Source organism: Xyrauchen texanus, chromosome 20 (genome assembly GCF_025860055.1).
Source record: "Xyrauchen texanus isolate HMW12.3.18 chromosome 20, RBS_HiC_50CHRs, whole genome shotgun sequence".
NCBI lineage: Eukaryota > Metazoa > Chordata > Actinopteri > Cypriniformes > Catostomidae > Xyrauchen > Xyrauchen texanus.
Genome location: NC_068295.1, coordinates 12261325 through 12279578, shown reverse-complemented (window position 1 = coordinate 12279578; position 18254 = coordinate 12261325). Strand labels below are relative to the sequence as shown.

The 18254-nt window shown below is 38.9% G+C and overlaps 1 pseudogene; it reads left to right on the top strand.

The window, feature by feature from the left end:
- The window catches only part of LOC127660315 (WD repeat-containing protein 27-like), a 40922-nt pseudogene that overhangs the window by 11459 nt on the left and 11209 nt on the right, over positions 1–18254 (top strand).

The window sequence follows — 18254 nt, the reverse complement described above, 5'->3', positions numbered from 1 at the left end:
ATGACATTAATGCATTGCCATGGCAACACGGTTTAAGATATCAAGAATCCCTTCAGCATTTTTAATCTGCACTGTCTTGACATTATTCTAAAGATTTTGAAGTAATTCAGGTAACCATAAGAGGGATATTTCAAAGTCTGTTAAACGAGCCACACTTCTGCCAGTTGGTGGCACTATGAACATGACTCACAATAGTCACTTCAATGTGATCAGCCCACAAGGCCAAACATTTGGCTTAATTTTGATGTAAATCACAAGGTGCACACAGAAGATATGAGACTTATTTTTTTCCCATTTTCTGATGTTATTTTATCGTGTAGCCATGGCAACACCATTCGATATATCAAAAATCTGTTCGCAATTTAGCATTGTCAATGTCATGGCATGGCATGATGTCGCCCACATTTGGTACATGTAACATGAAATCCCTAGGAGGAGTATTTCAAATTCCAGAGCATGCGTTTTTCAAGCAATCCAAAATGGCCGACTTCCTATTTGGCAGAGCATATGACTGTCTGTATGAAAGTTTTCCGGCTTGATGAGATTGTAGTTCAAAAGGCATGTGGTATAGAGCCCCCTGAACATGCCCCCCCCCACCCACCCCCATTATTAATAATAATCCTTAGAAGAACGGTAGGGTTTCCATACTTTCAGTGCTTGGGGCCCTAATAACAAATAGTAATACATTCCAAATGTAAAATACATTCAATTCAATGGGCTTTATTGGCATGAAAGTTTCAAAAACAATGTTGCCAAAGCATCATCCATCCATCCATCCATCCATCGTCAACCGCTTATCCTGTGTACAGGGTCGCGGGGGGCTGGAGCCTATCCCAGCTAACATTGGGCGAAAGGCGGGGGACACCCTGGACAGGTCGCCAGTCCATCGCAGGCCAAAGCATAATATAGAATAAATAAAATAAAAGCAAAATACATTTTGTCCAATAACTTGGACAGTGTATATAATAAAATTATTAGTAATATATAAAAAATAATAATATAAATGACTATTATTATTTATTTCACCACATCACATTATCTACCTACAAGCCATACAGCTTTGTAGTTTATATTCTTTGTATTGAGCCAAAAGGTCAATCTGTGATGTTTAAATCCATTATTGGTCAAAGGATTTTTCGCTATACAAATATAAAGGCCAGAGTTCAGTAAATGTGAACTTTTATGCCTCGAAAGACAAAACATCTATGCAAATGCATGCATTCCTGCTCACCTGCGTTTGTATGCATATGATTAGAAATTAATGTACAGTAAGTAGTGTGACTTCCCCATAGTATTCTGTAGTTTCACTGACTAAACATTGCTTTAGCATTCAACACTTAATGGCAGAGGCTAACAGTCATATCAATGTTGATTTTTGAATTTTTTTGTTCTCCAAATGTTTCACACAAAGAGATATATCACTAGCAGGAAACCATGGCAGTCTCCTGGAGTTTAACGCCAAAAAAGTTGTGGATGCCTGTTTTTAAAAGTGCTGTATTTGTTATTTTAGGCTTTTGCCTAAGTAGCATAATTTTCAACTAATTATGCCATAATTTTTGTCTGTTATCTTTCTATTCTTGTGTCTCTAGGAGATGGAAAGCAGATTCTGTGTGGTCTTGGAGACCGTTCAGTTTTGTTGTATAACTCCTCACTACCGGCAACCCAGCTGTCCACACAGGAGTGGAAGATTTTTAAATCTGTAGTTTATTTATGAAGAATTCTTCTGCATGTTTCTTATTTTCATTTCCGAATGTGTGGCACAGAAAAAGAGGTATTTAAACTTTTGTATGTCAATCTGGCAGCCCTTAGTTAAAGATTTAGGGATTTCTGAAATTTTGTGGCCCTTCTTGAAATAGATGTTCTTTTCACTGGACTAAGGATTGTTATAAACGCAGGTTGTTTTTTTTTATCCCCTTTTCTCCCCAATTTGGAATGCCCAATTCCCACTACTTAGTAGGTCCTCATGGTGGCGTGGTTACTCACCTCAATCTGGTTGGTGGAGGACAAGTCTCAGTTGTCCGTGCATCTTATCATGTGGCTCACTGTGCATGACACCGCGGAGACTTGGCAAGTGAAGGCTCATGCTATTCTCCAATCCACGCACAACTTACCACATGCCCCATTGTGAGAGAGAACCCCTTATTGCGACCACGAGGAGGTTACCTCATGTGTTACCCTCCCTAGCAACCAGGCCAATTTGGTTGCTTAGGAGACCTGGCTGGAATCACTCAGCACACACTGGATTCGAACTTGCGACTCCAGGGGTGGTAGTCAGCGTACGAGTATGCGTAGTCAGGTAATGTAGACAATACTCACTGAGCTATCCAAGCTCCCAGGCAGGTGGTTTTAATGTTGTGGCTGATCGGTGTATGACAAGCAATCATTAATGATCAACTGTTGATGAAATATGACCATGTTTACTTAAGTGTTTATATTGTTGTAGATGATTGTAAGGCTACACATATTCTCTGATCTGTATGAATAAGTAGCTGGAACCGGTGAAGCACATACATTTTCAGAATAAGAGTCCTCAGTGTATTCATCCTTTTAAAAGTCCTGTGTTATTAATTACATTTTTTATTTATTTGTATTGGTATTTTGGGTGCACCATACTCTGGATCTGGAATTTCATTAAAAATTTCAATTTGATCCAAATATAACAAATTATAATGTGATACCTATGTGAAAAAAACATGTCTCGAGTATTTTAAAATTGTATATATAGCCTACCCTGTAATACTGATAAGCAATGTTATGACCATGTTGAATGTATGCCCCTGCCTGTTTAAGTAAGAGTCTGTGAAACATGATTCATTTTTGAGATTGTGTGGGTTATTTTGGTATGAGGGTACAGTATTCATTTTATTGTTCAGGTCTTGAAAAAGTCTTACATTTTATTAAAAAATTTCTAACAACCCTGAAACAAGGAAGAGCTTAAAAACAGTCCATATAACTTTTTCCCTCTTAGGATGACAAAAAATAGACCTAAATGTGTTTGTATTTTCAGTATCGTAACATTTTATGAGTTAAGTCACAATAAATAGCTGCACAGCTGTTGGATTCTTGCTCTGCTGTTAGTTGATGTGCTTCTGAGATGTTAAGTGGTAATCATAGACCGGACCGCCGCTGGCCAAATTGATGCCCTACTCAGAGTTCCAGGTGGACGGGGGGTTGGAGGGGTATTTGCGTGATATGAGCACGAAGCGATCATCTGTGTTCCGCATCTGCTTTCAGGTCCTTGAATAACGTATAATGTGTGATTAAGGGCAGCCGGTGGACTTTCTGGTGCCCTCATAGGTTAAGATGGTGCCCCCCTATGGAGTTGGTGCCCTAAGCAGGCTGCGTTGTCTGCTTATTGGGAGCGGCGGTACTGATCATATATATGGCTAGATTTATAGAGACAGACAGAATCCATCTGCTTAATTATCTAAATACAGGACTTGTTCCTCAGATGGTACTGTTGTTGTGGTTTTGCAGGGCACAGTAAGGCTGTGAACTCTGTGTGCTGGATTCATAGTAAGCAGTGGTTTCTGACTACCTCTGAGGCGCCCAGCATGTGCATCTGGACTTTGAGTGCTGCTGAACCTGTTCTGACCATGGGAACATAACAATAAATACAATCCTCACTGACATAAGCAGTTTAGATTTTATATACAGTACAGTAAGTAATGAGCTTTTGCAGTGCCTATAATTATAATAAAATTCAGTTCAAAATGAAGAAATGAGCAAGTATGTAATTGCAACAATACATTGTAAGATTCAAGAAATTAACTTGCATTTGTGACCAATGCTTTTGATGTGTTTAGCTTGGCTGTATTCTTCTGTTGGAACACTGGTCAGGTCCAGCACACATCAGGACTCTAAACACTTGCAGAGCTCTTTAAACCCCAGTTTCCCACTTTTGACAATCACACTTTCCAAGAATGCCCAACACAACACTGAAGTTTATTTAAATCAATTTCCTTTAGTCACATTCAGGCCTACAATCTCTTTCTGGTCTCTTCCCACCTAATGTCCTAGACCCATGTGCATATTGTATGCTTGGGTGAGACAGAGGTGACCTCATTATTTGGATAAGTTATATTAAAGGGAATTTATGGTGTCTGCAACTATAAATAGTCCCTAGGGATTCACAATATATTGAGCATATTGGTGATCAGCCAATATATTAGTGATTTCTTTTTTATTATTATTATTATTTATCAGTACATGTTGATATTGGAGATTTATCGGCCAGTGTTCATTGTTTAACTGTGGACTCTCATTTCCATCTATTCAAGATGAGTTAAAGGTGCAATCAGAAAGTTTTTCCTCATCAAAAAAGTTATTGAATTTTGACACATGCATAAAATCGTGAAGATTCACATGAGATAAAGACTTCTTACAGTATCAGTAAGCTTATAAAAGCTGTTTTAGTCTACATGGAGAGGGTCCCCTCATGGGGGCTGCCATGTTAGGATCACATGACCAGCCGAATACTACTTGCTGAATCTCAGTAACTGCCCTGTTATTGGACACTTTCACTCATGGATTAATTTGATCATGGCACACTTTCAATAGTGATTTTTTTGCAATGGTATCAGTAACTGAAAACGATTGCTTTAGAATAATGCTGCATCCACGCCACTAGGTGTTCAAGAGTCCAAGATTAAATAAACAAAAACCTACTGAATGCACCTTTAAACCTTATTGTAATACTGTAAAGCTAACTTAGTCAAGTTCACCCTAAAATGAAAATTCTCTCATCATTCATTCACCCTCATGCATCCTCAAACCAAGATTTTTAGATGAACATTTCAGCTCTGTAGGTCCATACAATGCAATTTAATGGTTGCCAGAACTTTGAAGCTCCAAAAAGCACAAAGGCAGCATATAATTAATCCTTAAGACTCCAGTGGTTTTATCCATATGTTCAGAAGTGACATGATAGGTGTGGGTGAGAAGTGGATTAAAACAGTATTTTAAAAAAAATATAAATTCCCCTACCTGCCCAGCAGGTGGCAAAGTAGAATGCGAATCACCAAAAACAAAATGTATAGTGAAAAGGAACTTAAATATTGATCTGTTTCTCACCCATACCTATTCGAAAGCTTCTGAAGATATGCATTTAACTAATGGAGTCATATGGATTACTCTAATGCTGCCTTCATTTGCTTTATGAACCTTTAAAGTTCTGACAAACATTAATTTGCATTGTATGGACCTACAGATCTGAAATATTTGTCTAAAAATCTTTGTTTGTTTGCAGCAGTATAAAGAAAGCCATACACGTCTGGGATGGCATGAGGGTGTGTAAATGATGAGAGAATTTTCATTTTTGAGTGAACTATCACTTTAAATGAATTAACTGAGTTGTGCTAAAAGTAAATTGTAAATATAATGAATTGTGCCACATTTCTGAAAGCAACAACATGAAATCGAGCTTGCATAGCTAAAAGCATTTGTGTCCATGTACTTGCTTAGAGTATGTTTTGGGCCAGATTTACGTGAAGTCTTAGAATTTATAACACTACCAAAAGATTCACCCATGCTCTTTATCGCACATGTGTTCACACATACCACAGTTACACTACGTAGATATGCAGTAGTACTCCTATTCCACCAAATTATTTTTTATTAGTCTCTTATTTTTCAGACAGAAAAAGAAACATTCCCATATATCTCTGTCCTAATTTATCACTTAACATACTCCAACTTTGGTGAAAAGAGAGAAAAGACAAGAGAGCATGGTATTTTATGCTGATATGGTCCTGTATTTTATGTGGTGATATATGAATGCACTCAGAACTTATTCAACCCCTATTAATAAACTGCAATGTCAATGTGACCACTGAATGTCTACTTAGGCACTGTTTGTTTGACTTGATGCTTCTCCATGGAGATGAGCAGTTTGCAAAGTCCATCAGAAGTGCTCAGTTTTATTATCTGGATATGTTTTTACTGCTGATGTCAGGATCAAATCTACTGCTGTACCTTTACCATCTGGACACCACACGAGATGACATCAAGAGGTAGTGGACACACACACACACACACACACACACAAGTGGTTAATGGACAATAAGCAAAATACAATAAACACAGATGACCTTACAAATGATTGTCTATTCTGCCAACAAAAAAGGTTCAATTCAAGGGCTGGTAAAAACTGGTAGTATATATAAACTGGTATATATATATATAATGCCTGTAAAACAAACTACCAATACTTGACCTCCTAAAAAAACCTTTATATACAGTACCTCAAGACCCCCACACCTTTTTCAAGGAATATACCAGGTTAACTACAAGATAAGCTCTAAATACAGCATCTGTGTCATGTTGTCGATTACCGCAGACAGTAATTTTGACTCGTCCCTCTGTTTGTAAAAATACATAATTGTGTATAGAAATGCACTTGCAAGTTGATTGAATAAGGCTTTCCATATGATGCAGCTATTTTGTTAAAGCACTTCTATGCAAAAATGTTATATTTGTTGATAGTTATGAGTTGTCCAAACCATTCTTTTAGCCAGGGGACTACATTTCTAGGCGGAAGAATTTATAGTTCTGCATTACTGACGTAATTCCTGTGGTTGTAGTTTACTCCATGTAAACAATACTTTGTGAATAGTTACAAGCTATGCTTTCGAAACCGAGGATATGTTAAAGGGATAGTTGCCCAAAACCAAAAAAGCTCTCATCATGTCATCCCAGATGTCTATGACTTTCTTCTACTGAACACAAATTAAGATTTTCAGAAACATTTCTCAGCTCTGTAGGTCCGTACAATGCAAGTGAAAGGTGACCAGAACTCCAAAAAGGAGATCAAGTCAGCATATAAGTAATCCATAAGAATTCAGTAGTTTAATCAGTCTTCTGAAGAGATTCTGTTGGTTTTGGGTGACCAAAATGTAACTCCTTTTACATTGTACATTTTGAAAGCAGTCTCCTTGGTGATCATAATTGCAAGCTCTGTTACATCTCCTATAGCACTATCTAGCGCTCTGCGCATGTGTCAAGTGCTAGGGAGTATAATCAAGCTTGAAATCAGGATTGTGCCTAGAGACTGCAATGGCAAGATGTACAGTAACAAACTAGTTATAGTTTGGACCTTTCTCACCCAAAACCAACTGGATCGCTTCAGAAGACATTGATGAAACCATTTGAGTCTTGTGGATTACATTTATGCTGTCTTTATCTGCTTTTTGGAGTTCTGGTCACCATTCACTTGTATTATATGGACCAACAGAGTTGAGATATTCTTCTAAACATCTTCATTTGTTTTCAGCAGAAGAAAGTCTTACACATCTGGGATGGCATGACAGTGAGTAAACGATTAGAGAATTTTCATTTTTGGGTGAACTATTCATTTAATAAATATTCCGGGGCAATGGCAGATCAGGATCATGAGGTGGGTAGTGGAGTGGTTTACAAATGTTATTTCTAATTTGTAGAGTAAATCCATTCTTTATAAAGACAACTTCAGAGTCAATACTCAGACCATTTATTTGATGTGCTTCATTCTACTTGCCGGGATGAACTGATTATTAAGGAGTTTATAGTCTGGTGTGGTATCTAGTTCTCATCCAGCAGCCTGAAAAATAAAACAATCTCTGTGTTCTTAAGAATTATTTTTTTTTTGGTCTAATGTGGTCAGCACTGTTTAATATAACAATAACACTCTTTAAAAAATATTCTTAGGAAGAAAGTGGAGTACAATTTTTGTATATATTTTGGCCATGGTGATATATGAATGTCTTGGTCTAGAGGGATGAGCACACCAGAGCATACTCGTCAGTGGATAATCCATTAAAAATTAAATTCTGAAGAATCAAAGAAGTCTTTATACTGTATGTATAAACACAAGTGTCTGGAAATTCCTTGAACAGATATGTAGAAGACAAATGCCAGATATCGCACATCATATTCTGTTTATGCGACCTTCATCATTTTTCCTTCTTACATAGAATAATTATGTGCACTAGCATTGGGTAAGCTTTGTGTGAATTAGAAGAATATCTCTGCAAACATTTCTCAGGCTGTTTTTATTTTTTAGCATATTTCTTTAAAACGGTCATAGCAAGCATATTGGATATAGTCATAAATCCAAATTCAAAAAAGTATTTTGAAACCATACAATAGCTTTCCCCTCTGAAGGCATGATCAACAAAATTTGGGTTTTTGTTCCTACAATTTAAGGTATAAACATAGGAGCAAGTCCAAACTTACAAAGAAATTCAGCATGAAGTCAGGAACAACCATCACTGCTGTGTCAGCTATCAATGACTTCTCCTGTATCCTAATTTCTGACTGCGCATTTAGGCTGAAATTTTTCTTGGATGCTCAATCAACCAATTAAATACAGCTCATGTTTATGGTGCAAAGGTTTACTCAGAGCATACACTTCTAGGGCTCTGTTTTTGTAAGCGTGCAAAGCACAGCACTACACGCAAAGACCGTGAGGGTGCTAATTCTAAGCAAAATACCTGTGTCTGTGCCAAGCACAAGTGAGCGTGGGTGGGAATGTTTGCACTATCTGTGGGTGCATGCTTGCAAACTGTGGGTGTACTGTATGAAGTGGCATAAAGTGCAACTTGCTATTTTCCTGAGAAATAGGTAATTGTGCTAAGATGTTTCAAAAGCACATCTTATCTCACCGCTAAGTCTGAAGTCAGTTTCTGCGTTTGCAGTTTGGAAATTCCACCAGCAGATGGTAATAAAGTTCATGTCCAAACTCTGAAAATATAGTGGAACATCCAATTATGTAGCCGTCAATAGCCATTTTATGGAACAAAAAATTATTAGATTTGTGTTAAACTATCTAAAGTTCACGGTTTATTTTTCAGTTATTATTATTGTGATGTTTATATTTACAGTTGTATTTATGATCTAATTTGATTGGTATTTTTTCACCTGTTGTCATAGTGATTTTTATGTCACTGCAAAAATGAGCCAGTGGAAGAAGTTGGACAGTGTTACATTTTTAGATTTGGTATGATTTTTTTTACCACATCGTTATTTTAATTATATTTTTGTTTCGGTTGAAGTGCAATTTCGATTTAGAAATATTTTTGGTTATATTTTTTCATTATTGTTTCAATAAATGAATGTCATTTTTCTAAGTCAAGTCAAGTGGTTTTTATTGTCGTTTCAACCATATACAGTTAGTACAGTACACAGCAAAATGAGACAACGTTCCTCCAGGACCATGGTGCTACATAAAAACAACAAAGGACCAACACAGGACCACATGAGACAACACAACGAAATAAAATACCTATATAAAAAAACCTACATATACCTATATAAAGTGCACGTGCAAACATGTGCAAAAAGTACAGGACAGTACAACAAATTACTGACAATGAACAGGACAATAGACAGTGCAGCGCCGACCAGTACTCAGTAGTGCAAAAAGATGACAGTTTCTAAAAATGTAAACATAACATACTATGAGATAGTGTTCTATGCACATAGCAGTTATTGAGGTAGCAGACAGTTATAAAGTGACAGTAATTAAAGTGCAACTCAGGACACGTGTGTGTCAAACCAGTCTCTGAGTATTGAGGAGTCTGATGGCTTGGGGGAAGAAGCCGTTACACAGTCTGGCCATGAGGGCCCTAATGCTTCGGTACCTCTTGCCAGACGGGAGGAGGGTAAAGAGTTTGGATGTGTGGGGTCGTCCACAATGCTGGTTGCTTTGCGGATACAGTGTTTTTTGTAAATGTCTTTGATGGAGGGAAGAGAGACCCCAATGATCTTCTCAGCTGTCCTCACTATCCTCTGCAGGGCTTTGCGGTCCGAAACGGTGCAAGTCCCAAACCAGGCAGTGATGCAGCTGCTCAGGATGCTCTCAATAGTCCCTCTATAGAATGTAGTGAGGATGGGGGTTGGGAGATGTGCTTTCCTCAGCCTTCGAAGAAAGTAGAGACGCTGCTGGGCTTTCTTGGTGATAGAGCTGGTGTTGAGGGACCAGGTGAGGTTCTCCGCCAAGTGAACACCAAGGAATTTGGTGCTTTTGACGATCTCCACAGAGGAGCCGTCGATCTTCAGCGGAGTGTGTTCACCTTGTGCTCTCCTAAAGTCAACAACCATCTCTTTTGTTTTGTCGACATTCAGGGACAGGTTGTTGGCTCTACACCAGTTCGTCAGCCGCTGCACCTCCTCTCTGTATGCTGACTCGTCGTTCTTGCTGATGAGACCCACCACGGTCGTGTCATCGGCGAACTTGATGATGTGATTCGAGCTGTGCATTGCTGCACAGTCGTGAGTCAGCAGAGTGAACAGCAGTGGACTGAGCACGCAGCCCTGGGGGGGCTCAGTGTGGTGGTGGTGGAGATGCTGTTCCCGATCCGGACTGACTGAGGTCTCCCAGTCAGGAAGTCCAGGATCCAGTTACAGAGGGAGGTGTCCAGGCCCAGCAGGTTCAGCTTTCCAATCAGGTGCTGGGGAATGATTGTGTTGAATGCTGAGCTGAAATCTATGAACAGCATTCGAACGTATGAGTCCTTTTTGTCTAGGTGGGTGAGGGCCAGATGGAGGGTTGTGGTGATGGCATCGTCCGTTGAATGGTTTGAACGATACGCAAACTGCAGTGGGTCTAGTGAGGGGGGCAGCTGGGTCTTAATCTGCCTCATGACGAGCCTCTCGAAGCACTTCATGATGATGGGTGTAAGGGCGACGGGACGGTAGTCGTTGAGGCAGGACACTGAAGACTTCTTTGGCATGGGGATGATGGTGGTGGCCTTGAAGCACGTTGGAACAACGGCGCTGCTCAGAGAGATGTTGAAGATGTCGGTAAGAACATCTGCTATCTGGTCTGCACATCCTCTGAGCACTCTGCCAGGAATGTTGTCTGGTCCAGCAGCCTTCTGTGGGTTGACTCTACGTAGAGTTTTCCTCACATCTGCCGTGGTAAGACAGAGCACCTGGTCGTTGGGAGGAGGGGTGGACTTCCTCGCCATCACGTCGTTCTGCACTTCAAACCGAGCGTAGAAGTCGTTCAGCGCATCTGGAAGGGAGGCATCTTTGTCACAGGCAACTGATGTTGTCCTGTAGTTGGTGATGGCCTGGATGCCCTGCCACATGCGCCGCGTGTCACCGCTGTCCTGGAAGTGACTGTGGATTCTCTGGGCGTGTGCGCGCTTTGCCTCTCTGATTGCCCGTGACAGTTTGGCCCTAGCTGTTCTTAGGGCTGCCTTATCGCCTGCTCTGAAGGCGGAGTCTCGGGACCTCAGCAGCGTGCGCACCTCCGCAGTCATCCACGGCTTCTGGTTGGAGCGTGTGGTGATGGTCTTGGAGAAAGTGACATCATCAATGCACTTGCTGATGTAGCTGGTCACTGATGCTGTGTATTCCTCCAAGTTGGTAGAATCGCCATATGTTGCAGCCTCCCTGAACATGTGCCAGTCAGTACACTCAAAACAGTCCTGAAGAGCAGAGATGGCTCCTGCTGGCCAGGTTTTCACCTGCTTCTGAAGCGGTTTTGTGCGTCTGACGAGCGGTCTGTATGCTGGAATTAACATAACAGAGATGTGGTCTGAGTAGCCGAGGTGGGGGCGGGGCTCCGCCCGGTACGCGCCTGGGATGTTTGTGTAAACAAGATCAAGCGCGTTCAGCCCTCTCGTTGCAAAGTCCACATACTGATGGAATTTAGGGAGCACTGTCTTGAGATTTGCATGGTTGAAATCTCCGGCGACAATAAACAGTCCGTCGGGGTGAGCGTTCTGCAGTTCGCTCATAGCCCCATACAGTTCACAGAGCGCTTCCTTAGCGTTAGCGCTGGGGGGAATGTAAACTACGGTTATGCAAACAGTGGTGAATTCCCGTGGTAGATAAAAAGGTCTGCATCTAACAGTCACAAGCTCCAACAGTGATGAACAGTAACTAGAGACTAGCATAGAGTTCTTGCACTATTCCGTGTTGATGTAAACACACAAGCCACCACCGCGAGTCTTACCGCAGAGAGCTGTATTTCTGTCGGCACGAAATGAGGCGAGCCCGTCTAGCTGAATGGCGGCATCAACCGGTAGAAGTGAAGTGCATGTTGATACAATCGCTGTTAATACTAGCCATGATTAGTGTGTCAGTACATGTAAATGATTAAATACATTCTTTATAATTTTACGGAGCTTCCATAAAAAACAGATTTGTAAAAAAATAAATAAAAAGATCCAGTTTCAATAGGTCCTTAGAATGAGAGTGGATGGTGATTTAGATATTTGTAGATCAAAAAAGCACAGATAGTCAGCATAAAAGTAATCCATCCTATCTCCAGCATTGATATTAATGTATTCTAAAGCGAATCGATCACTTTGTGTTCAAAAAGAACAATATCTCGTTTCTGTGATTGTAAGCGATTCAATGGAAAGGAGGAGGCGAGAACTGGCTTAACAATATAAATAATAGTTTAATGAAGAAATAAACCAAAAGACACAAACACACACATAGGCCAGACAGCTGCCTGTAAACGCGCTCTCTCTCTGTCGCACCACCCTGCGCAGTCAGCCTTTATTCCTCTCTGAGGCTTGATTAGCCTGTCACAGTGATGTAAGCACATTGGTGAGTTCCTTCAACTCATTGGTTGTGTGTCTGCCATGCGTCTGTTCACATGTAAATTCGTCCATTCATCAACGCCTGACTGGAAGCAATCTTTTAATGTACAAAATAATGTAAGTCCATATCTATTCTATTCTTCTAATCCATTGCATACAGTCCATTTACACTACCTACTTATTATGCATAACACTGCAATAACCGGAAAAGAACCTCCTGAATTAAATTGCACTTGACTCAAAATAGAATTTGCATGGCCTAGAATTAGTGCATGCTTGCACAAAATTACCAAAACTTCATGGCCATGCCCATTGACTTTGCGCTTATGACTTATGGCGTAGCGCTGCACTTAATGCTAGTGTTCTTAAAATAGGGCCCCTAGTGTCCATCTTTTTAAACCCCATTGAATGAATTCCCATGTATTCTGGCCACTTTTTGGCTGCTTTTCCTTCACTTTCTGGTCAAACTTTAAAAAAAAGTTTAGTACAGAAATTCATACACATTATATAATTGTATAAAAAACTAATTTCAAGCACTTAAGCATATGCCTTTAGACCTAAATCATGAGAAACATAAATTAAAGTGTGTCGAGAATTATTATTGTAAATTAGATCTGCCTAATTTCCAGCTATGTCTTCATCGTTAAATCCTATTAAATGTTTTACAATTAATTTATTAAGCAGTCAATGAACTGAACCCTGCTGTTTGTTTATAAGTCCAATTCAGTGTTTTCATGAGGTAATGTGGCAGATCATTTTTGGAAATGCATGCAGTGGAACACATCAGCATAAGATTTTCCCATATAACTTTGTTATAGTTTTCCTTTGGGCGCTTTTGATTATGAAATGCAGTTCAGAGTGTATTATTATGTTATGGATAGGGTAATCTCATGTGCTACAAAAGCTATGAACTTCTCAGAAAACTGGAAATTGTATTGACCAGATATTACTTGTGGTTTAATTTTCCAAAGTGGATTTTGCAGGCAATTCAGTATATCTCAGAGCTCTTTAACTGCAGTTTGTCAGATATTTTCTTGGCTGCTGGTGCTGACAGCACCATCCAGGTGTTTGATATGAACCAGGGCTGTATGGCCACTCAGTTCCAAGATGGCCACTGTTGAGCTGTCCGCCACATCACCCAGAACAAGGTAAGAGAAGACCACATGATGCTGGCCAGTTAACATATTCATAATATGATTTATCAGAGTGGCATTATATTCATAAAGTGAATCTTTCTGGAGTAGAATACCTTAATGAGATATTGTACCTTATCTAGCCCTTAAAAATAACTAAATTATTTTAGTTATGGTGAAGTCAGATTGATTTAGTCATATTAAATAAATATCACATATATATATATATATATATATATATATATATATATATATATATATATATATATATATATATATAGAGAGAGAGAAAGATGAATATGAATATAATATTTAATAAGTATACATAAAATGAAAGTAAATAATAAAACAAAAAATATTTGTTTAGATATTTTTAAAGGCACCTGACAAAAAATGTGCACTGCAGAACAGCATTGCACGTTGATGATAGCCAACCATAACAGAGGTCATGAACATATAGAAGAAATTACAAATGTATTTGCTGCAAGAAACCTGGACTACAACTATTGGACTAGTGGCTTCTGTGGAAAATGTGTGGAATGTGTCCCCTTTGAGCTGATTGTGTAACCTCTTCAACTATAATGAAGAGGTTAGAAAGCAGCTCTGGTGCTGATGGGAATTCATTGAAATTGCATAAGCTCATACAGTAGTTGCTTTACTAAAACACTAAAGCAAACCACTAGGTAGGTGGGTAGTTTATAAATTATTATTGTGGTGCAGTACTGTGCTCTGGATTACTTGTAAACCTACATTAAGGCACTTTACGCATCTGTAAAATGCCTTACAGTAAGGCATCTGACTCACTTCGCACTTGGGGTGACCTCATAGCCATAGCAACCATGATGAAATCATTATAACAATGAGCCAAATGGCAACAATACCAAGTATATAATGAGTCTACCTCTTAACTATAATTAAGGAAGTAAATTAGTCATACTTTCCTAATTTTTGTATTTGCAAGTTAATTCTGTGACAGACTATAGATTTGTTCATGAAGCTGTTTGTATGTATTTTGTCTGTTGTGAATGCTGACAGCCATGCTGAAAAGAATAGAAAAACCAGCCTAGGCTATTTGGCTGGTTTGTTTAAGAAGCAGGGAAATCAGGGGAAGTGGAGCACCCTTACTGCCCATACTCTGATATTTGTTTATTTAGTCTTTAAACAGGAGCTCTGTACAGTCAAGAAGTAGTAGAAGGTTAGATGTTGAATAAACAAGCATAAACTGAATGTGTGGCATCCTTGAAGAAGGGGTCAAAGCTAATGAATGGATTCAACATCAAACCAACTCGTGTTAGAGCTACTCACCAAATCCACTTTCCAAATATCAATAGCTCTGCAGTTTGGCAGTCCAGTCCTCCCATTATATAAGGCCTCTCTGAACGTTACACAAGAAAATGTCTTCTTCTTTAAAATATAAAAGTTCAGCTTTTCATTTGGGATGATCCAAACCACAGTTGAGTGAGGTTTTCCACGGTGGGCCTAAGTTGGAAGTCTTGCATGTCACATTCATCTTATTGAGTATCTTGGTCTAAATCCCTCTAGCCTACAGATTAAGACGGATACATGAAATAAATTGAGGGAGGATCTGACTTAAGCCAAGCATGTTGTATTAGCACATTCTGTCTGTAGAGGATCATGTTTTAGGTATGTCTGCATGCCATCCCTGTACATACTATCTGGCAAATTGTGCTGAACCAACATGGATTTTCTACATGAACTGGCCAGATAGCAAAGACAGAACCCTGCAAAAAATCCCCACCAAAGCAGCACTGATCACAATTTACCTGGGGCAGTTTCCTGTGATGCAGGTCATTTCTGAGGGCTCAGTTGTAGAAGATAAATCAGGCTGCTATCTGTATACACTGTTTGGACTGTAAAGCATCACTCCTCCACTGCAATCCAGAATCCAATCCAAATGTTAAAAATACCCTCAACTATACCATGCTTCTGAATTTGTACCCAGTAACAATGCTTCTCTCCACTTAAAATTGGAGTAACATCCCTTTAAAAGAAAATTTGCATAAAAGGAAATGACTATGAATTAGTTTTAATGGACACCACAGAGTATTAACAACTCATATAGCACCCGATGAAGTTCGACTAAGGGTGGTATATGCGAATACACAGGGAAATAGCATATACCAAAGTACCACTGTTTAGTGAATTTGAGAGATAATGTATCTTTTTTTGTGAAAAATTCATATTTATTACTGCATGAAAACACAATGAATATTAATGAAGATAATGGACATAAATGGACACATGTGTAGGTTGCATAGTCTTTGAATATACACTCATTGAGCACTTAATCAGGAACTATTGTACACCTACTTATTCATGCGATTCATCTAATCAGCTAATCATGTGGCAGCAGTGCAATGCATAAAATCATGCCATTAATTTTCACATCAACAATCAGAATGGGTAAAAGATGTGATCACAGTGATTTCAACTGCCAGACGGGCTGGATTGTGTATTTCTGTAACTGCTGATCTCCTGAGATTTCATGCACAACAGTCTCTAGAGTTACTCAAAATGGTGCCAAAAACAAAAAACATCAAAACCTGGGCTGTACATTGGCTTGCTAGATACTACAATAACATAATGCTCTTTAGAACACTAAGAGCAACCTGGATTCCCAGAGATTAGGGCCAGACTGACAAGTACATCTATCATTTAAATCAGGAATCCAACATTTCCAAATTCTCCAGAAGCTGAACCTGCTTGTCTTTTACTCTAACCTCAGCCAAAAGGGTCTTGGAAAGAATGCTCTTCCTGTTCTTGACCCAACAACAACTACTCTGCTTTAGGTGTACACTGAGAATGTTTAGCAACTGAGTAGTTTTAAATAAACAGATACAGTAGATATTAAGAAGAAAGACATTTTTGGGTAAATAACTCCTTTAAGAACATTCTGTAAAAGCATCAGGGTGGAAAGAGCATTTTGGACTTGTCTATCCTCCTATGAATGAAGAAAAAAAAAAGACTAGCAACTGAAAGTTCCAGACTCTGAATAAATTTCACTCTGAGACTTCATGTCTGTATAGAAATTCTGCACTTGAAGTGCTCCAGTTTGGTTCTAGTTTTATTTCCTCTAAAAGTGCAGCTGAAGATATTAAAAGACATATTGTCCCTCTTATCATTTTCACACTTTGAGAAATGTTGTGAATTGCTTCAATACCTTTTCATTCCTCAAACTATTATATTTGGAGATCTTTCCACTCTTACTCGCAAACTCCAGAAAGTTTCAAATCTCTCTTTCTTGCCTTGATAAATTCCAGGTCAACCATTCAAGTTCTGGTCTGGAGCATTTAACAACCTAGTTCATCCCTGCATAAAAATGCAGCTTCACCCAGCATGAATTTTCTGGTGATCCAAACTGGTGTATCCTTGTGAAGAAACAGGTTATTTGCTGGTTACAGTGGTTGAGCAGCCCAGCTGACTATGGTATGGCTCATGTAATGAAAAATAAACTTTTCTTGATCTTTTTAAATAAAATAATTAGATTTTTTATTATGTAAACATGCTGGCAGTTTCAGAACCAAAAACGTCCTCCCCAGTTCATCTATTGGAACTACTCCAAAATGGCTCTCAAATAGGATTCCTGACCTCAGAAAGTCGAAAACATTAATCCATGTCCGCCCACATTTAAACAACAACAATGACAATTTAGTGTAAATTCAGCTCACCCATTCACAGTTAATGTAATGCAGGCTTTCCAAATAGGCTGTTATTAAAAAAAGGGACAGCTTTAACCACATTGCACCCAGTAGCAAACCTCGTAAAAAATAAAAATTATAATTTCACATGTAAATAACCAATCATAACAGAGGGCATTTAAGTCAAAGTCTTAATGGTAAAGTGGCATTAAATGGCCAGTTTATTCTGGGTCAAAAAGGGTGTGGAAAATGGTCATGTAAAACTAAATTATGACTGTAATTGGTGCAAGAAACCTTGACTAACATTATCAGTGGACCACAGTGGAAAAAATTATGACAATTTTAATGATATGTCTGCTTTAAAGAGCCTAGTAGGGGCCAAAATGCAGCATAACAGCGACCAACATAAACAGTCAAGGAGAATGATGTGAAACAAGATTACAAGACAAAAATGTGTACTTCTATGTAGGATTTGTTTCAGTGGAAAAGAGAAAAGAAAAATTGTCAAAGAGAGAAAACCATGAAACCATGCAGGACAAAATATTAAAGACAAATGCAGTCCAAACACAGGAGCATATGTGAGAATAAGTGTTATAATTTGCCTGCAGTCATTGAGAAACCATGTCTGGCAATGAAGTCTTTCTGCCCAAGAATCGGGTCACTTTATATATATTTTTCAATTTTTCCATTGGTTGGCTCTTTGACATTTCTCTGACTTCAAGCAAGTGAAATGGCTTTATCTTCCCCCAGACTTCATTTAAAGCACAAGTGACATCATTCCAGAGGCCCAGACAAAACCTCTGGCCAAAAGCCAAGCAGCCAATACTGAGCCTAATGGAACATCTTCACTAAACCTTCAATTGGATTATCATCTTTCTTTTCCTGTATTGAGACTGCAGAGTATGTTCTGCATATGGCAATTAAAA